Here is a 24,499-nt window from a genome sequence, read left to right on the forward strand (position 1 = left end):
GGGTTTTTAGGGGTTGGGAATGGGGGGGAGGGCGGGTTTGGACCTGAAGACAGGAACTGATGCACAGGCTATGGGTGAGGGCTGCTTGCTAGCTTGCTCAGCCTGCTCTTGTACCCAACTCAGGACTGTCTGCCCAAGGATGTGCATCAACCACCCACACCCACACCCACACCCACTCCAAAACTCCAACATCAATCATGGATCAAGGCAACAGCACCACACAGATTCTCTTTCAAAGTTCAAAGCCCAAGTCCCCTAAATTCCTTAATATCATAACTTTGTCAACTCTGAACTCCTGCAAAACCAAATTTATAAATCTTCCAACAGCCCCCCTCCCCTGACTCCTTCGAGGAAAGAATCAGGATACAAACGCAGACATAGCAGAGCAAAACCAAAGTCTAAGACTCCAAAACCCAGGGCCTGACATCTGTTCACTGGCTGTCTTGCAGGTGCCACTTTGCTGACTATGTATGACTGGACTCCTGCTACGTTTGTGGGTTCTTCTTTCATCCACCCTTCTCCACCCTTTTCTTCTTCTCCTTCAACCTGCTCACACTAGATAGGAGAGAAACAAAGATAGAGATGAAAGGGGATATAGCCTTATGGTTAGACTTCTGCATGCTGATGAGGTGTGTTCAGCTCCTAGGGGCAAGTTTCATCTTCACCATCAGGAAACTACTTCTCCTCCTCCTCCTCCTCCTCCTCCTCCTCCTCCTCCTCCTCCTGCTTCTCTTTCTCCTCCTACTCCTCTGTGTTCTCCTGTTCCTCTTCCTCCCTTTCCTCATCCTCCTTGTCCTCCTCTTCAACTTTTCCTCTCGGCACATCTCTCTCTCTTCTTCTTTTTCATGTATTTCTTCTAATTCTTATTCCTTTTTTATATTTTTATTAATTACAGTTTATTCATTTTGTTTCCCACCTGTAGCTTCCTCCCTCCTCTCTTCACAATCTCACCCTCTCTCCCTCTTCTCCACCCATGAACCTACTCCAGTCCACTGAAAGAAGAGGTCTTCCTCCCCTTCCTTCTGATCCAATTGACCAGATCTCATTGGGAGTGGCTGCATTGTCTTCCTCTATGGCCTGGTAAGGCTGCTCCCTCCTCAGGGGGAGGTGATCAAAAAGCAGGCCAATCAGTTCTTATCAGAGACAGTCCCTGTTCCCATTGTTATGGAACCCACTTGGACACTGAACTGCCATGGGCTACATCTGTGCAGGGGTTCTAGGTTATCTGCATGAATGGTCCTTGTTTGGAGTATCAGTCTCAGCAGAGACCCCTGTGCTCAGAATTTTTGGACTGTTGCTCTCCTTGTGGAGCTCCTGTCCTCTCCAGTTCTTACCCACTTCTTTCATAAGATTCCCTGTGCTCAGCCTGAAGTTTGACTATGAGTCTCAGCATCTGCTTTGATACCCTGCAGGGTAGAGTCTTTCAGAGGCTCTCTGTGGTAGGCTCCTGTCCCATTTCCTGTTTTCTCCATCTTCTAATGTCCATCCTCTTTGCCTTTCTGAATGAAGATTGAGGATCTTAGCCAGAGTCCTCCTTCTTGATTAGCTTCTTTATGAGTACAGATGTTAGTAGGTTTATCCTATATTATATGTCTAATATCCACTTATGAGTATATACCCTGTGTGTCTTTCTGATACCTCATGCATGATCATCTTTTCCAGTTCCAACCATTTGCCTGCAAGTTTCATGATTTGTTTGTTTTTTATTGTTGAGTAATATTCCATTGGGTAAATATACCACAATTTCTGTATCCATTCCTCAACTGAGGGGCATCTGGGTTGTTTCCAGCTTCTGGCTATTACAAATAAAGCTGCTACAAACATGGTTGAGCAAATGTCCTTGTTGTATACTTGAGCTTCTTTGGATATATGCCTAGGAGTGGTATAGCTGGATCTTGAAGTAGCACTATTCCTAATTGTCTGAGAAAACGCCAGATTGATTAACAATGTGGTTGTATAAGTTTACATTCCCACCAGCAGTGGAGGAGGGTTCTCCTGTCTCCACATCCTCTCCAGCATGTGTTGTCATTGAGTTTTTGATCTTAGCCATTCTGATGGGTGTATGGTGAAATCTCAGGGTCGTTTTGATTTGCATTTCCCTAATGGGTAAGGATGTTGAGCATTTCTTTAAGTCTTTCTCTGCCATTCCATATTCCTTTATTGAGAATTCTCTGTTTAGCTCTGTACCCCATTTTTAATTGGATTACTTGATTTGTTGCTGTTTAACTTCTTGAGTGCTTTATATATTCTGGATATTAGCCTTTGTCAGATATAGGGTTGGTGAAGATTCTTTCCCAATCTGTAGGCAGTCATTTTGTATGTTTATAGGCCTTTCCTTTATGTTGGGGAAATTTTCTTCTGTAATTTTGTTGAAAATATTTTCTGGGCCTTGGAGATGGGAATCTCCTTTTTCCTCTATTCTGAAGGAGGTCTCCTCAGCTTTTTGGGGATGGTCAACTGAATGGTGGTGCTTCTGAGGAATTGTCACAGTTCACCTCAGGCGTGTGGACCTGTGTGGTAACTGTGGTGTTCAGGAAGGCTCTCCTCTCATCTCTCATCAGGAGAAGTCCTGGAGATGGCTGCCCTGCTGCTGGGTTTCTTGCTCTGAATTCAGTGAGCTGCTGCTGCTTCTTCTCTTGAGCTGCATTTGCTGGGTGCAGCCCTCTTGAAGATCCAGGGAGTCCCGTGGTTTTTCAGCTTGGCTAGGGATAACTGGTCACACCTTGGAGCAGTATCTGAGGGCTGCTCCAATGGATCTCAGGCATTTGTAGGTCTGAGGTTAGAGCTGTGTGCACCAGCATCCTAGGTGTAATCAATGGCAGGTGAGCATGGCACTCATATGTGCTACAGAAACCAGAGCCCAGAGCCTTCGGGAGCCCAGAAACTTTTCTGGTAGTGAGTGTCCTGAGGGTTGAACCTCATGTTTTCCCTGCTGTAGTGTTTCCTCCCGACAGGGACACCCAGACTGGGGTGTATTGGGGTCTGCAGTTCTGTGTGGGATGGCGAGTAGAACACACAGGCACATGCACGTGGTTCTGCCTTGCTGGCAACTGGCACCTATAGGAACCAGGGAACTTTTCCTGAGAACTTTTTTGGAGGAGGAGGAGTGTTGGCTGAGTGCTCTGAGGTCAAACCTGCTGTTCCCCTCACTGTGGGCTTCTACCTGACAGAGAAACTCAGTCTCTGGTGCCCTGGGGCCCTCAGTTCTGTCTGGGACGGTGAGCCGTGCTCACAGGCAGGACTCTGTGCTGGCCGCTGTGCACCCCACTCTGGACTCGGTGCTGGGAGCCCGCCAGACCCAGTGTCCTTTCCCAGGGATTGTCTGGGTGACCTAAAGTCGGTCCCCATCGCTTCCTGCTCTGTGGGGTTTTCTCTAGACGAGAAATCCCAGTCTCTGGTGTTGTGAGGCCCACAGTTCCATCTGGGACAGTGATCAGAGCACAATGGTGTGAGGCTCAAGGATAGCGACCCAACACCTGGCGGGATCCGGGAACTCTTCCCCGGTTTAGCTGGGTGACCTGAAGCGATTGAATCTCACACTGTGGGGTCCCCTCACCTGGGAAAAACACTCCATGGTGTTTTAGGACCCAGAGTTCCCTCTGCTGGTCACTGTGCTGACCCTTCTGTGCTGCTGCCCAGAAAGAGGCTCATCCTGGTGCAGGCATCTTGGTTCCCAGATCTAATTATTATTCTTTTTCTCCTTCTTTCTCTTTTACACCTCCTTCTGCTTCTCTTCCTCTTTTTAATTATATTACTTTCTTAATGTTCCCCTCCCTTTCTCCTTCTTCCTTTATTTCTTCTTTTTCATCTTCTCTTTGACATCCTTCTCCTTTTTCGTCTTCTATTACTTCTTTTCCTCTACTTTTTCTTTTCTTTGTCTTCTATTTCATCTCCATTTCCTATTTCTTTTTCTTCTACTCCCTCTTCTTGTCCCTTTCCTACTTTTCCTTTGTCAATTTATAACTACTTAACAAACCACAACCAAATGCAACAAAAAGCAAGCACCAACCCGCCAACAGCCCAGCCCTTCATATACCCTCCGAAATGTTCCCAGACTTCCCAGCGTCACAGCACCATTGCAGAAACCAACCGTGTGCAGCTAACAAAATCCCACCACTGCTGGAGCACGTGGCGAGTCCCAAGCAGCTGCTGGAGGCTGCCCCATACCTCCACACCTGGGATTAACACAAAAAATCATACTCTTATAATATTTCAGTGTTTCCTAAAGAAACCAAAACCCCCAAATTCTCACTACCGTACTAACAATCACAGGACAGGCTGTTTGTTTGCTCAGACTAGATGGACTCCCCTCTAACGCTGCTGCTCCCCTTGCTGGTTATCCCAAGGTCCCGGCCTCTCCAAGACCCTCCCCTCACTGGCTGCAGCCTCTGCTGGGCTCTCTTCTCTTCGGGGCTGCTGTCCCTGCCAACGTGGAGATGCCAAGCCTGGGCTGCTCTCCGGGACCCCTTCCTTTGCAGTGGAGCTGCAGCTTAGGGTGAGCCTTCACCGATGTCCCCTCTCAGCCTCTCCTTCCAGGACGCCATCCCCACTGTAGGGAGGGATGGCAGAGTCTGTGCTCCCCGGGGTCTGCCAGCTCCTCCCACTGTGCCTCTGCGTGAGGTGGAGTCAGCCCACCGCTCAGCACTGAGGATCTGACTCTGCCCCGGAGTGCCAGGCAAGGTCCGGACCGAGGGAGCCGGGCAGCCTGGGACCTTAGAGGTGCAGGTGAGACAGGTGAGGCCGGAGATCAAGTGGGTGGGGTCAGCTAGAGCATGTTTTGCAGAAGGAAGAGGAGGCGATCAGGCGCTGGAGTCAGGGGCTGGGGAGGGGATGAGGGTTGGTGATGCGGGGCTTGTGTCTGAGGATGGAGCGAGTGGTGGTCATGTGATGGTGTCGGGTGTATGGGATGGCTGTGAGGAGATGGAGCAAGGCTGAAGCATCAAGGTGCAAAGTTGTGTGCTGGCAGAGAGGGTCAGTGGAAGCTTCTAGTGGGAAAAGGATGGTGAGTGCAGAGAGGTTCCAGTGGGAAAAGGATGCTGTGTGCAGAGAGGTTCCAGTGGGAAAAGGATGCTGTGTGCAGGGAGGGTGTCTATGAGGCCGCAGGTGTTGATAAAAATAAGGGCAATATTACATGAGGTGTGGAGAGACAGCAGAAGAAGGACAAAATGCAGAGAGGAAAAAAATGCAGTCTTCCCTGACCGGGAATCGAACCCGGGCCGCGGCGGTGAGAGCGCCGAATCCTAACCACTAGACCACCAGGGAGCGACAAGATGTAACAATGGCATCTCTCCTCCTGGAGAGAAACCAGCAGCCACTGTCAGGCACAATGCCCACATGCCAGCTTCAGGGATCACCTGGGTTTACATCGCCTGCCCTGCCATGCGCTGTCCGCTGTCCCCTGCCCCCTGCCCCTGCCCCAGCCCCCTGCCCACTCTCCCTTCTCCTCTGTTCCGCACACCGTGTAGGTGAGGGGTCACTCATGGGCGTAGGTGACCCAAAGGCAGCCGTAGTGCTGCAGTCACACCCCAATCTGACTGAGGACTGAGGAGAGCTGCGTCCCCGGAGCTCTCTGCAGTGACCTACAGGAAGGCAAGCGGGTTGCAGAGACTGCTCTGTCCACACTCGTCCTCACTGCGTAGACAAGCTTGGAGCAGAGGGGCCTTGTGGATACTGTAGTATTCAGGGACTTCTTGAGACTTGGTTCGATTCCCGGCCCATGCAAAGACCACCTCCTTTTGGAGACCTCTGAGGTCCACAGTGCTCAGGTCCAAGTTACAGCGCACAGCACAGCTCCTGGACACTTCCGGCTGACCTCCAGACCTCCAAGGTTCCAGCGCCTCTCCTCACCTCAGCCAAACATGTTCCACAACACTGCCTCGCTCTGCCACAGCTACAGACCCCACTCCCTTCGCACTTGCATTCTTGGCCTCCCCTGCTCCGACCAGAGGTCCAGACCCAGACCTCAGGACTCCCATCCTGCAAGGCCATCCCCACACAGCGTCCCTCTTCCAATGGACTCTTCTCTAGTCCCTATCTGTGCCTCCTTTGCTCAGAGGCAAGTCAGCGTGACCAAGAGGGTGCCTTCTTGCCATGAGCCATCTTTGCCCCACACCAATTTGTCCTGAATGGAGCCAGGGAGGCATGGAGTGTGGATCCACAGCAGGGCGCCTAATCCTCCGGGTCTCTTTTCTGGGATCTGGAGGTGCGCAGACCGGAACTCTCGGGTCTCTGTGTCCTGTTTTCTCTTGTTCCTACAGATCGGTGGGGGAGAGACAGACCCAGACCCAGACAGAGAGACACACTCATACACAGGCAAAGGGAAGCGCCCTCCCGGACCACACGACCTCCTGCTCCGCACAACCTCAAAACGTCTGGTGACACCTTGGCTCTGGCCGCACTCTTGCTCACAGGCTGAGACCCGCCAGACGGCCAGACGGCCAGATGGGGCCTCTGGATCGGGGAACTTGGCAAAATGTGAGTTTCCTGCGTTGGCCGGGAACTGCTTGGAAGGCAGCTATGCTCACCACTATACCACCAACGCCGACCACAAAACATCTGGGACGGCCACAAGCGCCTTCCAGGTCGCCGACCCCTTTCCTGCGCGGCCCCACGACGCCCCGACCCCCTCGCCAGCTGCCGTCTGCGCTCTTCCTCGCCCATGCCCGCCTCCCGCACGCACTCGCTGTCCTCCGGGCGCTCTCGGCTCCAGGCTGCTGCCACCGCGCGCCAGGCCAGGCCACGAGACCACGGGGACCGAGATCACCCGGGACCGCTGGGCCAGGTCCCCGCGCTCACCTGCCTGTGCCCACCGCTCGGGCCCTGCGAGTCGCCCGCCCCTTCCCACACTCGCCGCCTCGGTGGGGTCTGCGGGGCGTCGGGGACGGCGCGTTCCGGGCGCCAGACACGGAGCTCGAGGGCCCGGGGGCCTGGCAGCCGCTGAGGCCGCCCCGCTGGCTAAAAAGATCGCCAGGTCTCCCCGTCGGGGAGTTGAATCTGGTCTCCCAGGTGACAGGCGAGGATACTCACCACTATACTAACGAGGACCGAGAATCCTCTGTCCCCCACACCGGGACCCACCATCGTTCTCCGCTCTGCCTCAACCCAGACGGCGCCCTCGGCTTCATTCCCGGATGACCACGACCTCCTGGGAGCTTGGGCCCCGGACGCAGCTTGATCCCCGCAGGGACCTGGAGGAGAGATGGTCGAGGCACACAGCCTTGGGCGTGTCAGGTGACAAGTGTGGGCACAGCACGGGGGGTTCACTGGCAGAATTCTCGCCGGCCACGCCGGAGGCCCGGGTCTGTCTCTCGGCCCAGGCAGAGTCCAGTCCCTATTGCTTCAGAGGCCCCCAGTGCCGGACTCCAGCTACAGCGCTGGCCATTCTCGGCCTCCCCTGAGCACACCAGGGCCAGCACCGAACTCCTACCAGGAGCCTCCTCTCAGCTGACCCGACACACCCACACCTCAGGACCCCCACCCTAGAGGACCGTCCAAGGGATTCCTTACTGGTTTGGGTGGACGTGTCTGTGCCTGAACCATTTCCCAGTTGATTTCCTCCACTGCACAGTTCAGTCCGAATTCCTTTCCATGCCTGGCTTGTCCCAGTCCACGGACCTTGGCCTCTTCATTTGGTCCTGAGTCCCCCATTGTTGGAACCCCATGTTCCTGAGCCAGGTAGTGTCCCAGCCCGATGTGCACTGCCAACCCTCACAGCTTCTGATCTTCGCAGCTGTCTTCAGGGCCAGTGTCGAGGCCCTTTCCTTTTTCGCTTGCAACCCTGTGTCCATTATTCACTCTTGTGAAGAGTTTCAGCCAGGTCTTGAGTCGCCTCCTGCTAATTGTGAAAATCACTCTCATCTCCAAATTCATCTGTAGATTTCAGCATAATGCCAATAGTCTCCCCATCAATATCACACGTGAGGTGCTCCTACAGGTTTCTTCTGGTCCCTCTCAGGCACATCCCAACTTCCTGGCTCCCTCCCATTTCCTGGCATAGACTTCTTTTCATGTGACCAAAACCAGCCCCTGGTTTTTTTCCTTGTTTTGTGATGTTTTCATGCCTCGTCATGGTAGTTTGTTGGTTAAATGAAGTCCATTTAACCAGACATGAGCACTTTTTTCTACTGTGCCTGTGACCTCTCCTGCACTGGCTTTTGTCCTACCTTGTCCTTCTAGTTGTGTGTGTTCTTGGTGGAGACTGCCTTAGATCCCATAGGAAAGGAGTTGTTATGCTCAGTCAACTCATGTCTCTAAGCACTGGCAGGCCCATCTCTCCAGCTATGTTACACTGTAGTCGGTTGAGTCTGTTGTCAGTCAGAACTGTTGGTGACAATTCTCTTCTAATGGCCCCATTGAGTCTTTACCAGGGCCTCTTGCCAGATCCATTCCCTGCGCCTCCTGCTGGAGTGCATCTTGCTGGGCTCTGGTCCTGCAGGCTTCCTATCTGCACCAGCATCAGACACACACACACACACACACACACACACACACAACCTCCTCCTCCTCCTTCTCCTCCTCCCTCCTCCTTCCTCCGCGCACCCCTGACTTGGTGCTCGCAGGCCTGTCCTCCCGCTGGTCGCCACAGAGACCCGGAGCTGGCGCGAGGCGGGGCCGCGGCATCGCAGTCTGGGCTGCGCCTGAGCGTTGCTCCCGCCCCCGACGGCCCGGCCTCCCGCCCGGCCCCGGTGCCCTGGACCCCGCTCTCCTCCCGCCCCCACTTCCCACACGCGAGCCTAGAGGCGCGGACGCTGGCTCCAGGGTGGTGGCGGTGGGGTTGGCGGTGGTGGCGGGGTCGGAGGTGGCGGTGGCATCGGGGAGGGGCGACGAGCGGCCCAGGCGTCGGTCCGGAGCCCGGACTCTCCTCGGCCCTCGCCCTGGCCTGCAGGCTCCATCTGTCCAGGACTCAGGCTCTGTCAGGGAGAGAACAGCTCGCGGTGCTGAGACCTTCGGGGAGCACAGCCTGTGGGCGCGTCAGGTGGAGAGTGTGGGCACAGCATGGGTGGTTCAGTGGTAGAATTCTCGCCTGCCACGCGGGAGGCCCGGGTTCGATTCCCGGCCCATGCAGAGACCAGTTCCTTTTGGACCTCTCTGAGGTCCACAGTGCCCTGGTCCAAGCTACAGACCACAGCACAGCTCCTGGACACTTCCAGACCTCCAAGCTTTCACTGCCTCTCCTCACCTCAGCCCCACTCTTCCACAACTACAGCCCCCACTCCCTTCCCACAGCTACCCAGCCAGACCTCAGGACTCTCATCCTGGAAGGCCATCCCCACACAGTGTCCCTCTTCCAATGGACTCTTCTCTGGTCCCTAGTTGTGCCTCCTTGCTCAGAGCCAAGTCAGCGTGACCAAGAGGGTCCCTTCTTGCCACGAGCCATCTGAGCAGCACACCACAACGACGGGAGCCAGGGGCGTCCAGGGGGCGTGGAGTGGATCCGCAATAGGGCGCCGAATCCTCCGGGCCTCTTTTCTAGGACCTGGAGGAACTCTCCGGTCTCTGCGTCCTGCATCCTCCTTTTCCTCCGAATGGGAGGGCTGGGGGGAGAGACAGACCCAGACAGAGAGAGGCGCTCATAGACAGGTAAAGGGAAGCCACTGTGCTGCCCAGGGAGGCACAAGGGTCATGAACTGATACTGGCGCTCTGAGACCTGGCCTCCTTCCGGCTGCTGTGCTGGGCATCCTCACCCCCGGGCCTGCCAGCCCTCTAGCTCCCTCTGCCATAGACTCTGTCCGGCAAACCTCCTCCAGCCTCCCAGAAGCTGCACCCTGTGCCACTTCCCTGACTCTGTATGACTGGACTCCTGCTACACTTGCGGGTTCTGCTTTCTTCCACCATTCACAGCCCTTTTCTTCTTGTCCTTCAACCTGCTAACACTAGAGAGGAGAGAAAAGATAGAGATGAAAGGGAGTGGCCTTATGGTTAGACTTCTGCATGCTGATAAGGTGCATTCAGCTCCTAGGGGCAAGTTTCATCTTCACCATCAGGAGACTGCTTCTCCTCTTCCTCCTCCTCCTCCTTTTCCTCTCCTCCTTCTCCTCTGTGTTGTCCTCCTGTTCTTCTTCATCCCTTTCCTCCTCCTTGACCTTTTCCTCTCAGCACCTCTCCCTCTTCTTCTTCTTCTTCTTCTTCTTCTTCTTCTTCTTCTTCATGTATTTCTTCTAATTCTTATTCTTTTTCTCCATCTTTATCTTTTACATCTCCTTCTGCTCCTCCTCCTCTTTTTAATTATATTAATGTTTTCCTCCTTCTTCCTTTTTAATTTCCGCTTCTTATTTTTCATCTTCTCTTTCACCTCCTTCTCCTTCTTCCTTCTCTATTCTTCTTTCCCTCTTCATTTTCTCCTTCTTCTTCCTCCTCTATTTCTTCTCCATTTCCTATTTCTTTTTCTTCTCCTTCCTCTTCTTCTCCCTCTCCTACTTCTACTTCGTCAAGTCACTACTACTTAACTACTTAACTACAACCAACTGCAACACACAGCAAGCACCAACCCCCCAACAGCCCAGCCCTTCATATACCCCCTGGAATGTATCAGAACTTCCCAGCCTCCCCGCACCATTGCAGAAACCGTGTGCACTGGCAAAATCCCGACACTGCTGGAGCACATGGAGTCCTAGGCAGCTGCTGGAAAGCAGCCCCATAGCTCCACGCCTGGGATTAACACAAAAATCATGCTCATAATATTTCAGGGTTTCCTAAAGAAACCACAATCCCCACCTTCTCACTACCGTCCTGCCATTCACAGGACAGGCCGTTTGTCTCCTAGACTAGATGGACTCTCCTCCAAGGCGGCTGCTCCCCTTACTGGTTATCCCAAGGTACCGGCCTCTGCAAGAGCCTAGAGGCGCGGAAGCCGGCTCCAGGGCGGTGGTGGCGGGGTCGGAGGCGGCGGGGATGAGGTGGCGGTGACATCCGGGGCGTGGGCGGCCCGGGGAGTGCTGACGAGCGGCCCAGTCGTGGGTCAGGAGCCGGGACTCTCCGCGGCCCTCGCCCTGGTCTCCCGGCTCCATCCCTCCACGACCCAGGGGCTGTCGGGGAAGAGAGCAGCTCGCGGTGCTGAGCCTGTCGAGGCGCACAGGCAGTGGACACCTCAGGAGTTTTGCAAGAGAACAGCATGGGTGGTTCAGTGGTAGAATTCTCGCCTGCCACGCGGGAGGCCCGGGTTCGATTCCCGGCCCATGCATAGTGCAGTCCATTTTAGTTCGGAGACCTGTGAGGCCCAGAGCGCGCGACACAGAACCTGGATACCAGCTCCCCTCCAGACCTCCAAGGTTCCAACCCCTGTCCTCACCTCAGCCAAACATGGTCGCACTGCTTTGCTTTGCTACAGCTACAGCCCCCCACTCCCTTCACAGTCTACTTCAAAGCACACTGGCCCCAGCACCTAGCTCCTCCCAGCCCCTCCCCCAACACCTCAGGACTCCCACCCTAGAAGGCCATCCCCACACAGCGTCCCTCTTCCAATGGACTTGTTGAAACAAGTCCCCAGTTGTGCCTCCTTTACTCAGAAGTCAGCATGCACAAGAAAGAGTGTGCCTTCTTTCCCCTAGCCATCTTCTCTCCATGCCAATTTGTCCGGAATGGAGTCAGGGCAGCGTGAAGCATGGATGCACCAGCAGGGTACCGAATCCTCTGGGTTTCTTTTCTGGGACCTGCAGCTGGCAAAATCCCGTGGGGAGCTCGTGGGGAGTCAAAGGCACCTGCTGGAAAGCAGCCCCATAGCTCCACACCTGGGATTAACACAAAAATCATAATATTTCCTAAACAAACCAAAATCCCAAATACTCAGTTCTGTCCTGCCATTCACAGTACAGGCCTTTAGTCTCCTCAGACTAGATGGACTCCCCTCTAACGCTGCTGCTCCGCTTGCTGGCTATCCCAAGGTACCGGCCTCTCCAAGACCCTCACCCTCCCTGGCTGCAGCCTCTGCTGGGCTCTCTTCGGGGCTGCTGTCCCTGCCAAGGTAAAGGTGCCAAGTCTGGGCTGCTCCCTGGGACCCCTTCCAGTCACAATGAGGCTTCCTCTGCATCTGAGGCTGAGCCTTCACCAATGTCCTGTCTCAGCCTCTCCTCCCAGGACTCCAGCCCTGTCCTCCATCCCCAGGACTCAGCTGCTGTCAGGGCTCCATCCCATCACCCTTTCAGGCCACCACAGCCTGGCTGGCTCCTACACTTTCTCCAAATGCCTGGCTAGCATCAGATGCAGCCCGGCCACCTGTGCAACACAGGGTGTGTGTGCTGACCTTCAGGAGATCCTCCCAGAGGATTGCAGCCCAGTGGTGCTGCTGTCTTCTCCATCACGGCTGGCCTCCCTGCTCCAGCTGAACACCGTCAAGGACTGTCCCCGCACAGCCTTGCGGACTGGGTGGACCCGGTCCCATTAGTCACAGATGATTCTTCACACCCCACTGATTGGGACCACAGACTCTCGATTCAAAAAACTAAAGGGCCCCAACCCAATCTATTGGGGATGCACTTGTGGCCCTATGAACAAAACCTCCACCCCACTCCTGCTCTGAAGCCCTCTCGGTCCCGAGCAGAGCACCGGGAGGCACCAGGGGAACGAGCGTCAGGGAAAGGTCTGTCCCGCTGAGCGCGCCCGGGGCACCTCTGTTTGGGGAGAGCATCAGTGGGAAACAGACAACGGGCAAGAATCGGCTTGCAGGTGTCCAGCAGAGGGCGCTGTGTGCCAACCGCAAGGATCCACGACTCAAGGATCCTGTGGTTCTGTGCCAGTTTAGGTGATTTTCACTTGACACCTCTGCGTGAACAGGGACTCTGAACTGAGGAAATGGCTCCATAGCAGGGGCCTGCAGGCGAGCCTGTGCGGGATGGCCCGGATGCGGGTAGGTAGGGGAGCTGTTCAGGTCGGGGGAGTTGTGGCCAGAGCGTATCACCCTGTGCAGGTGTCTTGTGTCCTGGGGGAGGGAATGGCAGAGTCTGTGCTCCCGGGGTCTGCCAGCTCCTCCCACTGTGCCTCTGCGTGAGGTGGAGTCAGCCCACCGCTCAGCACTGAGGATCCGACTCTGCCTCGGAGTGCCCGGACAGGTCGAACCGAGGGGACCGGGCAGGGAACGCCACCGCTGGGCAAGAGGTTCCGCTCCAACTTCCCGACTCACACTCCCCACCCCTGCGGCCAAGGAGAGCTGCTCTGGGGGCTGGAAGGGAAATCACGGCGCTTCTGTCCCCGAGATGCTGGCTGCAGTCACCACATTGTGAGCATTCGGCCCTCCCGGGGACATAGGGATCCACACTGACAACTCTACGGGGTTAGTGTTCGCCCCACACACCCTGGCAGTCCAGCGTCCATCCCACCACCTGCACCAGCACCATCAGCTCCAGAACCATCAGCACCAGCACCAGCACCATCACCATAATGCGATCACCGATATTCCCTGGAGTTCTTCAGAGCGGTATTCCATTACGTGTTTGCATGTATCTCTTCTACCTCCATGCCTCCCTCCTGTCCATCTGTCTGTCTCTGACCCTGTCTCTCTCTGCGTCTGTGTGTGTGTGAAATGAAAGAAATCTCTCCAGTTGTTTGAAGCTGACGTTTGGTTGTTTGGAGTCCAGGGAAGCTGAGAGGGAGCATGTGACGCCTGGGTCGTTAGAGATGCAGGTGAGACAGGTGAGGCAGGAGAGCAAGTGGATGGGGTCAGCTGGAGGGTGTGTCGCAGACGGAAGAGCAGGCGAGTCAGGGGCTCAGGGAGGGCATGAGTGTTTATGATGCGGATCTTGTGTCTGAGGACGGAGTGTTGGGAGCTTCCAGTGGGAAAAGTACGGTGTGTGCAGAGAGGGTGTGGGTGTGGCCGCCGGTTTTGGTCAAAAAAACGAAGTAGGTCCAGAGAGAGCGGAGGATTGGCAAGATGCAGAGAGGAAAAGAAGCTTCCCTGACCGGGAATCGAACCCGGGCCGCGGCGGTGAGAGCGCCGAATCCTAACCACTAGACCACCAGGGAGGTCTGTTTTGGCACTTCTGCCCCTCGCCTGTGGAGCCACACCAACAGCCATTCAGACACACCCACAGCCACTCTGAAAGACATCCGCCGCCACTCTCAGACACAGCACCCTCAGCCCAGCCTCAGGGACGGCCCGGGCTTATGGCGCGCGCCCTGCCCATCCCCGCCCTATTTATGTGTCAGTCAAAGTCACTTAGATTTACCAGACCTTCTACCGCATGAAGTCCAAGCCCCACTGAACAAGTCAGCAAAGTACTAAAGTCGCACAAACACTTCTGATATCACGCCGAATCCACTTTTATTTTTAAAAATATTCTTCTGAAGACATCGGATCTGACCCAGAGAATTAACGTTATACCTACCCGTCAGTAACACCTGTGTCTTCTTTGTGGTCTTTCAGACCTCAGGTGGAGATAACCACGAGTCCTTAACAGTTTATCTAATCCAATCTGTCAGCGATGGATTTCCCTTACAGTATCTCCCACTAGGTAGCCAGTGTTTTAAGAAGAAGTGGATTTGTTTATATTACTCAAGGGTTTGTTTCCTTTTGTTTTCCCCTCAACAACACCCAAGACTAATCTCACCGGTCCCTAGGTTCCAGAGCCTCACAAACCAGATCATGAAAGGCCCCTTCAATGTTTGTTTAAAAGTGTCTCAGGGGGCAAGAGAGATGGCTCAGTGGTTCAGAGAACTGGCTGCTTTTTCAGAAGACTCAAGTTCAGTTACCAACACACACACACAGAAATCAAAATGAAAATTTCTCATAAAAAATGCTGCAACAACAAGAACAAAGCCATGCATGGTGGCCCACACCTCTAATCCCAGCAATGGGGAGGCAGGGGCAGGCAGATCTCTGAGTTTGAGACCAGCCTGGTCTACTTAATGAGTTCCAGGATAGCCAGAGCTACATAGTGAAATCTTTTCTCAAAACCAACCAATCAAACAATAACAATAACAAATCTTCTGTAAAATAAAATCTTTCCTGATTTAGTCAGTCCTGTGCTGTGTTCCTGGTCTATTACAGTTCCTTCAATTGGGCCATTATTAAGGCCCCATCTGTATATTGAATCACGGATTTCTACTTTTTCTTTTCTCCTCCTCCTCCTCCTTCTAGTCCCCCACCCTCTATTTCTTGAGATAGGGTTTCTCCTTGAAGCCTTGGCTGTTCTGGAATTCTCTTTGTAGACCAGGTTGGTCTCCAACTCAAAGAAAACTGCCTGCCTCAGGCCTCTGCCTCCCAAGTGCTGGGATTAAAAGCCTGCACCACCACTGCCCAGTGACTTCCACTTCTATATTAAAGTTCAGACCCAAGGAATGTTTTACAATCACTTTAACTGTGTTCTTTTTCTCCTAACTCATGTTTTCCCCCAATAACCTCCAAGTTTCTGGATCCTAGAAAGGACTCTGTAGAACAGATCTAACTTGTGTTCACTCCTGTTTTCTTTGGTTTTCCCAGCTCCCTCAACCTTAAGAAACAGTAAGCCAGCATGTCTGTCTCATCCTCCCGTTATTCTAATTTTCCCCACCATGGCGGAGGCTGATGGAGGGGCCTTTTGCGTTGTAATTCCTCCTTAACACAAGCAAGTTCCTGCTGAGGAGCCATCTTGGCCTTTGTCGTGTTTTGTTACACATGGCAGTGACCTCGTAACCTCTTTAGCAGCCTGTCAACATTCCGCAGCCCTGCCTGTTACTGTCGGGGCTTATAAAGTTTGGTTTAAGTCTTTAAGCATTCTCAGGGCATGTCTAGACTCATCTGGTGAACCCCACTGAGTCATCAAGAAGGCACGCCTCAGATAGAGCATGGAAACCGATGGCCACTCTGAGATCCCAGTTCTCAGTAACAAGCATTTATATGTGTCTTAGCCCCTGCAGCAAGACCCGTGTAACCATCGCCTTAGCAAGGGGTAGCATTATCACACAGAACGTGGGGGGAAATGTGATATTTGGGGAATTCCTGTTGCAGATGGTTGTTGGGAGCCGCTGTTCCAGCAGCTGCTTTGATATTTAAATCTCAGCTGAAAGACTGCTTTTACCAGGCCCTCACTGAAGTCAGGGAAGATTTTCCAAGTCCGCCTCCTTTTGTTTGTGACAGCAGGTGGGATAGCTTGTCAAAATCACACCTCTTGTTTCACCTTCGTGTGAATTTAACCCATTGTGCTGAGCTGTTTTTACTCTGGCTTAAAAGCAGTCTGAAATAAAGCCAAGGGGCTGGTGGAGTCTAGTCTCCACTAGAGCCTCTAGGAAAGCTCCCATGTGTTGTGTGTTAGTTTATTTATTTTAATCCTCATTCCCGACTCAAGAACTGTTTGACTCTGCTGGCGGGCTCTGGCAAATTGGTGCCCGGATGTGAGACTTGAGATACAGGGAATCATTGAAGGACACTGCGGGTGTTGGCAAGCTTGAATCATTAAAAGGGCGTGGTGAGTAAATCGAGAATAAAAATGGGACAAGGCAGTAGCCTAGTGCTTTTTGTATGGAACTTAATTAAAGGTTGTCTGTACATGGGGCAGGAAACTGAGAAAGTTAAACTTTCAGGCTTAGAGAGAAGGAGATTAGAAAGATGAGAGGCTTCAAGACAAAACAATATTAGACCATCCGCTCCTCCAGCAGAGTTGTATTTCCCTCCTGATGACAGTAATTTCTTGTCAGAAGGAGACTTTGAGGATGACTGAGATCCTGATGAACTTGCAGAGTTGGAGGAAGAACCAGATCAGTATTATTCTGAGAGATCCCCTCCGAATCAGGCTATGCATGTTAAAAAGCGTAAGCCTTGGCAAAAAGAAATTAAAAGACTGGAGTATGGCTTGGAGGAAATAAACAGAAAAATTGGAGCATTAACTACTAGGGAAAATGAGGCTCAACCCCCCACTCCAACCCCATCATTGGTTGCAGGTTTGGACTCTCCTCCTGGGACTGCTACAGTAGCAGTGGCCCAAAAGACAAGGGGATCTTTTCCTTTGTCCACTGTATGGGCAACTGTGTCTCCCTTACAAGCTTCTTTACAAGAAGCCAAGCAGAATGGAGAAGACGCATCTGAGTTTTATAGTTTTCCAGTTTTGGAGCAACCCGATGGACACGGTAATGTGGTGAGAGTCCATGCTCCTATAAGAGAATTAAAATCTGCATGCTCCCAACATGGACCTACAGCGCCTTTCACCCTGGCTCTGCTGGAGTCCTTGTCTACTGAGGCTCTCTGCCCAGGGGACTGAAAACAGTTAGCAAGAGCATGCTTATCAGGAAGAAATTATTTATTATGGAAGTCAGAATTTGCAGAGCATTGTCAAGTTACAGCTGAACGTAATCAAGCTCAGGGAATTCCTATAACTTATGACATGCTTGCTGGAGAAGGAATCTACAGGGAAATAGGACAACAATTGGATTTTGATGTGGCAGTTTATGCTCAAGTAAATGCTGCTGCCCAAAGGGCCTGGAATAAACTTCCACAAACACGTAGACAGGTGTTTGTGGAAAATCTGTCTAAAATCTGTCAGGGACCTGATGAGTTATTTCAAGATTTTGTGGCAAGATTAATGCAAGCAGTAAACAGACTTATAAATGATGAAAAGTCTGGATTATTATTAGTAAAACAATCCGCTTATGAGAATGCTAACAGTGCTTGCCAAGCAGCTTTGAGACCCTTTAGGAAGAAAGGAGATATTTTTGATTATATTAGGTTATGTTCTGACATCGGGCCATCTTATACTCAAGGAGTAGCTATGGCTAGAGCCCTACAAGGGAAGACTATTAAAGAGGCATTATTTCAGCAAAAGAAAGGCCCAAAGAAGGGAGTATCTGGAAATTGTTATGGTTGTGGACAAATGGGACATCAACAAAAAAATTGTCCTGATGCTAGTAAGAAAGAAGGGAGTCAAAAGGAAGCTGGTCTATGTCCAAGATGTAAAAGAGGAACACATTGGGCTAATGACTGTAAATCTAAAAGAGATGCTGCAGGAAACCCTTTAATACAGAGAAACTGGAAAAGAGGCCAGCCCCAGGCCCCGCAACAATATTATGGGGCACTACAGAACATGGTCCCTCAGCAAGGAAATCCATTCAGGACCTCTGTAGAGCAACCACAGGTAGCGCAAGACTGGATCTCAGTTCCTCAGCCTACACAGTATTAACTCCTGAAATGGGGATGCAGGCCCTACCTACAGGAGTTTATGGTCCATTACCTAGGGGGACTGTGGGATTATTATTAGGAAGAAGTAGTGTTACTACGAAGGGAATTTTAATAGCTCCTGGGGTGATTGGTGCTGATTTTGAAGGAGAGATAAAAATTATGACACACTCTCCAAGTGGAATTTCTGTAATAAATCAAGGTCAAAGATTAGCTCAATTAATATTTCTCCCCCAAGTTCAGACAAAAAAATTCAAGTAAAAAGGAGAGGAGAGGAGATGCAGGTTTTGGATCCTCTTGATACTTATTGGGTACAAGCTATCGGTCCCAATCGGCCTGAACTAGTGTTCCAAATTAATGGAAGAAAATTTACAGGGTTATCGGATACAGGAGCTGATGTCTTTGTCTTAACTGCTGATCAGTGGCCTATGCATTGCCTAAACAATCCTCTATTACACAGTTATGAGGAATAGGACAAAGCCAATGTCCTGAACAAAGTACTGAAGAGTTAACTTGGAAGGATGAGGAAGGAAAACTTTTAAACCATACATTATCCCTGGCCTTCCTGTTAATCTGATTTTTAAGGATAAGAAATAAGCTGTACAGAGGTGGTGCACACCTTTAAACCAGCACTGGAGAGGTAGATGTTGAGGAAATCATTTGTATGCTGTGTGAGGGGCGTCTCTGTATATTCAATTCTTGGTTCCTAAATAGGCAGAGAGCTGAGTGCTGTCTGGACTTTTGATATTCTAATGGAGCATCGCCTCCCTCATATTCTGTAAACACTTTCTCCCCTTTTGATTGGCTTAACAATGATCTGATGGCCATCGTCTAGTAAGGAGAGGGAAGGTTGGACTTCTGGGCAGAGAGAGGATCTCTGTGAGAAGAATCAGACACAAGAGATTTGCTGGCTTGACGCGGTAAGGAACAGGTGCAAGGACTGAGTGAGAGAGAGGTAATGGGGCCATGTGGGGGGACATTGGCTGGGACTTGTCAGGTTAGAATAGCTGAGAATCTGCCCAGCTATAGTGCCTAAGCTTTCATAAGTATCAATAAGTCTCCATGTCTTATTTTAAGAGCTGGCAGGCCCAGAAAGTCCCACTATGGGCAGGTACAAGTGGATTTCTGGGCTCAAGGCTCGTCACGTCTACAAAGCCATTTCCAGGACAGCCAGGGTTAAACCGAGAAACCCTGTCTCAAAAAAAGAACTAAATAAATATCAATTGATTCGTTAAAATAGACTATGGATATTTGTGTCTGTGTGGGGGATGTGTACATGAGTGCAAATGCTCATGGAGACCAGGAGGGCGTGTGGAACTGGAATTAGAGAAGGTTGTGAGCCGCCTGAAATGGGTGCTAGAAGACTCGGGTTCCCTGCAAGAAGAGTGTGTGTTCTTAACCTCTTTGCCATTTCTTCACTCCTTATTTCCTACATCCTAACATCTGCTGTCTATGATGGCAGTGTTTCTGTTTGCTACATCCCACGGAACTACCGGGATAATATAGGCCTGCCATCCCAGCACTCAGGTGGCTTGCTTGGAAGAATCACGTGAGCTGATGAGTTCAAGGTGAACATTGCGAACATAGTAAAAGTCCATCTCAAACAAAACAAAATGCTATTCAGGGCATAGGGACACACCCCTGGAATAACAGCACTAAGAAAACTAAGCCAGAAGAATGGCCTCTAATTAGAGGCCAGCCAGAGCTACCTAGCAAAACCTCACCTTTAAAAAAAAGAAAGAAAGAAAACCCAAACAACAACAACAAGAAGAAAAAGGGAAGAAAAAGCTTGAGAATTGAACAATGACCCTAATGAATGCAGACATAACTTAGGTGTGGTCTCCGACTCAGGAACACCGAACCGTTCAGACTCAGCATGCAGACGGTAGTTCTCATGGGAAGGAGCCGAGGGCTCAGCTGAAGATCCTACAGGGCTGACTGACTGATTCTGTCATGGTTGCGGGGAGACGGAATGTTGCAAGCCCAGCCAAATTATTTTAAGCTATCTTTGGCCCACTTCATAGCCACTCACTGTTCACCCCTGCATCTGACCTGACATCCTTTGCGCCATCAAGTCAAATCCTTCGCAGACCGCTAGCTTCTAACGAAAACGCTAAAAATGGCCTTGGATGACCTTGAAAACCCATAGGAGAGCTCTTCCCACTCTGCAGCTCCCCGACAATGTTCACACTAGTATACTTAAAATATATTTTGGTTAATGGTTTATTTTGTTCTGTAATAAAAATTTATGTAACAGCAGGCCTGTAATTCCAGCAGTCGGGGAGGTTGGGGCAGGTGGATCTCTGTGAGTTCAAGGACAGCCTAGTCTACACAGTGAGTCCAGGACAGATAAGGCTACACAGACAAACCCTGTCTCGAAAAAAAGAAAGAAAAACAAACAAACAAACAAAAAAACCAGAAAGAAAAAAATGTAACAGCTTCCCTATTGAAACGTGTTAATTGGGGCAAACTGAATTCACATTCCCATTCATATTTAGTTCAGAATAAGCCACTTCATACTCCCTTTAAGGAGTAAGTTTGCTTTACATGTCAAACTTCAAAAGGCCCCTCCCTCTCCCATTGACTACTCTTGTGTCATTCAACCTGATTTGTAGCAGGAAGATGGCTCTTCCCAGCCTTGCTCTGGTCTTGGGAGAAATACAGGCAGGGAACGCTCGGAGTCACTAACTCCACAGAGTGGCCTTCTGATCTCCACAGGTGCACACAGCATACTCCCCCAGTGATAACTACACCACCACCAACGACAAGTGGGGGCTGGTGGCACAGGCTTGTCACCTAAGTCCTAGGAAGTAGAGACAGGAGGATCAGGAGTTCAAGCCCGTCTCTCACCCACCAATAAATTCAAGGTCAACCCAGCTACAACTTGCAGAGGACTCAGGTTTGGTTCCCAGAAACCAGATGGCAGCTCACAACTGCTGCAACTCCAGACCAGGAGTTCGGATTACCTCTTCAGGCCTCTGCAGGCACTGCATCCCCATGGTGCTAAAACAAACAAACAAAAAACCGACTGTAGCTGGATTTAGCTACTTTGTGAGTTCTTCTCTTTCCCACCCATTATTCCCCACCTATCTCCCCCCACCCCGTTTCACCCCTTATCACTAGATAGGAGAGAAAGGATAGAGAGGAGAAGGAGAGATAGAGATCTCTGAAATCTCTGAATCTAATTTCTTTCTTCTTGTTTCTTCCTTGAGCACGCCACTAACAAACCTCAACCAGCCCTCCTGAGTGACCACCAACCCCCAATCCGTCTATTGGGGCTCTAGCATTTATACACCCTCTGAAAAGTTCCCAGAATTCCAAACATCACACAGCCACAGAAACCATCTGCAGCTGGCAAAACCATGCCTCTGCACACAGTCTGAAGCAGACCCATACCCCCACACCTGGGATTAAAACAAAAACACAGACCATGTGTGACAGCTCACACCTTTAATCCTAGCACTCAGGCGGCAGAGGCAGGCAAAGCTCCGTGCGTACAAGGCCAATCTAGTCTATAAAGCGAGTCCAGGGCAGCCAGGGCCACACAGTGATCCTGTCACAAAACAAAACAACAACAACAAAACTGAGAACACATTCTTATAACATTTCTGTGTGTTTTGAAGAAACTAGAATTCCAGGGTTCTCGTTACATACTACTTAAAGTTTAGTAAAAGGAGAGAAGGGGAGGGGTAGCTAGTGGGGAATCCAAGAGGGAAAACATGAAGCAGCTTCAGTCCAAGTTTTTGAAAACTGGAGACTAGGCACGACCTTGAGTGTGAAGCCGGCCTTTGCTACACAGTGTGAGGCCAATGTGGACCACTCTGTGAGACCCTACCTCAGAAATCTGAAAAGAGCAGCGGTTGTGGCCACAGCTCACACATAAAGCACTTGTCCGGCATTCCCAAGCCCCGGGCACAAGCCAGAACACAGCAAAACCACAAGGAAAGAAGCCAAACAAACACGAATAAAGCTCAGAACCAGGAACTTGGTGTGTGAAGATGGATTATCAGAAAGCAGTAAGGAAAAAGGACATGTGAGGACATAGATCAAAGGCAGAGCTTCTCCAGCGTAGGGAGGGTGGGAGCTGGGGTGCAGAGAGGGGAAGTGAGTTGAAATTATTTACGTATGGGCAGGGAGAGAGAGAAGATGCCTGAAAACAGCAAACTGCTACCTAGCAAAACTTGTCAGGAGTGGGATTCGAACCCACGCCTCCAGGGGAGACTGCGACCTGAACGCAGCGCCTTAGACCGCTCGGCCATCCTGACTGCACGGAAGTGTAACTGGCGGTTCCCTTGGATGGGACAGCACGCCCCATTCGTGCATCCTCAGATCGGCGGGACTCGGCCACGGGTACGTCCGGACGCGATTCGAACCGCGACCTCAGCACAGAGGAGCGGCGGCTGCACCCTGCGCTCCGCCCGGTGGCCGCGAGGCTGCAGGTCCCGGGATCTCTGGGCCTCGCCCAGCCCGGGCGGATCCGGGTCCCGGCGGGAGGCCGCGCTCGCCGCCTCCTCCCCTCCTGAGTTGGGTAACGAGGGCCGAGACGGCACACAGCCGTCCTCGTTAGTATAGTGGTGAGTATCCCCGCCTGTCACGCGGGAGACCGGGGTTCGATTCCCCGACGGGGAGGCGTTCTATCGCTTTTTTTTTTTTTTTTTTTTAGCCAGATGGGTGGCCCCGGTGACCTCCCGCTCGGGAACGCACCGACCCTGACCCACCCTCCCCAGCCGCCCCTTCGAGGGTCGGAACGGGCGGACCCAGCGGTCCCCAGGGAGCTCCGTGGCCCTCGAGGCCTGGCCTGGCGCCCGCAGTCAGGAAGCGAGAGCGCCCCGGAGGAGAGAGAAAGCCGTGGCGTTGGTGGTATAGTGGTGAGCATAGCTGCCTTCCAAGCAGTTGACCCGGGTTCGATTCCCGGCCAACGCAGCCTTCCTTTTCCCTCAATTTTACTTGCCCCGGGTACAGAGCGGAGGGTGGGGATGACCTTTCCGGCACTTCTCAGCTTGTCTCGAGGCTACATACGTCGTCAGTTCGTGGCCAGCAGGAGGACAGGGTCCCCGGGAGCCTCCTCTTCATGGCTGCCCATTGGGTGTGAATCAGTGATGAGCGTCGGAATAGAACTGGGAGCTATTGGTGAACAGCGTTCCCCGTCGCTCCCTGGTGGTCTAGTGGTTAGGATTCGGCGTTCTCACCGCCGCGGCCCGGGTTCGATTCCCGGTCAGGGAAGAGTGACATCTTTTTGGTTCGTTATTTGATTTGTAGACAAGTCTTGATATGTAGCCTAGAGCTCACGACCCCCTGCCTCGAGCCCCGAGGTGTGGGGTTGCGTCTGTGCTCACCGCACACGCTCAGTCCCTTTAGGGATCCTCCTGAGTGACCGAGTGGGGCTGGTCCTGGGGGCGGGAGATCTGCGCGTTCCACCCGCTCGAGCCTCCTGCGGCCTCGCAGCAGCGCCCGCTTCGCCCCGAACGCGGATCGACGTGGTGGAGTTAGGGAGTCGGCGCCGGGAAAAGGAAACCAGTGACTTCAAGTACATCTTCCAGGAGGGCAAACAGCGCCTGGTTTCCGTAGTGTAGTGGTTATCACGTTCGCCTCACACGCGAAAGGTCCCCGGTTCGAAACCGGGCGGAAACAGTCGTTTTTCCACTTTCGTTTTCTCTTTTCAAATTTACTGAAGGTTCTATAGTGAGAACCCACGGAAGGATCTCCTCAAACCACACGTCTCCTGGGCCCTAAGAGCTTTGGAACAGCGGAGTTACAGTTGTAGGAGCAGGAGCCCCGATGTGTTTTCTTTTTATTAAAAAATATTATTTTCCTCCAGGGCACAGCCTGTAATCCCAGCCCTGGGGAGACAGAGGCAGGCAGACCTCTGAGTTCGACAGAGTGGGTTTCAGGACAGCCGGGCTACACAGGGAAACTCTGTCTCAAAGATACGAATAACAATGTTTATGAAAAAAAAGTGTTTTCCGTGGCTAGAGAGAGACGGCAGACAGTGAAGTGCTCGCTTTGTAAATGTGAAAACCCAAGTTTAGATTCCCAGCATTCACCGAGAAAGCCAGAACTTTCCCGGCCGAGAGCTCCAGGATTTTGGCTTCTAGTATCCCTAGTCGCTGTCTGCTGCGTGCTACTTGTTCTCTTGTGTGGAAATCCTCACCCAGGAGGACAGCCTGTTCAGAGTTTGGTCTGGGAACTTTGTGCACCTCAGCAATGCTTCCCTGGTCCCTTTCTTTCATTTTTAATGCACTTGGGTGTCTTGCCTACAGGTAAACCTGGGCCCTGGATGCAGTACAGTGCCTTCAGAGGCCAGAATCCTCCAAAGCTGGCTTTAAAGACACTGCAGCTCCCAAGTGGGTGTTGGGAACAGAATCCTGGAAAGGCAACCGTGCTCTTAACATAGTATTTTTTTTTTTTTTAATTCACTGTGTAGC

At 51.9% G+C, this 24,499-nt stretch overlaps 9 non-coding genes across 9 annotated transcripts; 6 read left to right on the forward strand and 3 right to left on the reverse strand.

The window, feature by feature from the left end:
• Positions 1-5,190: 5,190 nt before the first annotated feature.
• Trnae-cuc (transfer RNA glutamic acid (anticodon CUC)) lies at positions 5,191-5,262 on the reverse strand. Its single transcript has one exon. It is a non-coding gene; the product is annotated as a tRNA-Glu (tRNA).
• Positions 5,263-8,992: 3,730 nt separating this feature from the next.
• Trnag-gcc (transfer RNA glycine (anticodon GCC)) lies at positions 8,993-9,063 on the forward strand. The gene has a single exon. It is a non-coding gene; the product is annotated as a tRNA-Gly (tRNA).
• A 2,046-nt stretch (positions 9,064-11,109) lies between these two features.
• Positions 11,110-11,180, forward strand: Trnag-gcc (transfer RNA glycine (anticodon GCC)). The gene has a single exon. It is a non-coding gene; the product is annotated as a tRNA-Gly (tRNA).
• Positions 11,181-13,882: 2,702 nt separating this feature from the next.
• On the reverse strand, positions 13,883-13,954 carry Trnae-cuc (transfer RNA glutamic acid (anticodon CUC)). Its single transcript has one exon. It is a non-coding gene; the product is annotated as a tRNA-Glu (tRNA).
• An 8,302-nt stretch (positions 13,955-22,256) lies between these two features.
• Positions 22,257-22,339, reverse strand: Trnal-cag (transfer RNA leucine (anticodon CAG)). Its single transcript has one exon. It is a non-coding gene; the product is annotated as a tRNA-Leu (tRNA).
• Positions 22,340-22,631: 292 nt separating this feature from the next.
• Positions 22,632-22,703, forward strand: Trnad-guc (transfer RNA aspartic acid (anticodon GUC)). The gene has a single exon. It is a non-coding gene; the product is annotated as a tRNA-Asp (tRNA).
• Positions 22,704-22,925: 222 nt separating this feature from the next.
• On the forward strand, positions 22,926-22,997 carry Trnag-ucc (transfer RNA glycine (anticodon UCC)). The gene has a single exon. It is a non-coding gene; the product is annotated as a tRNA-Gly (tRNA).
• Positions 22,998-23,225: 228 nt separating this feature from the next.
• Positions 23,226-23,297, forward strand: Trnae-cuc (transfer RNA glutamic acid (anticodon CUC)). The gene has a single exon. It is a non-coding gene; the product is annotated as a tRNA-Glu (tRNA).
• A 335-nt stretch (positions 23,298-23,632) lies between these two features.
• Positions 23,633-23,705, forward strand: Trnav-cac (transfer RNA valine (anticodon CAC)). Its single transcript has one exon. It is a non-coding gene; the product is annotated as a tRNA-Val (tRNA).
• Positions 23,706-24,499: the final 794 nt, after the last annotated feature.

Source organism: Meriones unguiculatus, chromosome 11 (assembly GCF_030254825.1).
Source record: "Meriones unguiculatus strain TT.TT164.6M chromosome 11, Bangor_MerUng_6.1, whole genome shotgun sequence".
Classification (NCBI taxonomy): Eukaryota; Metazoa; Chordata; class Mammalia; order Rodentia; family Muridae; genus Meriones; species Meriones unguiculatus.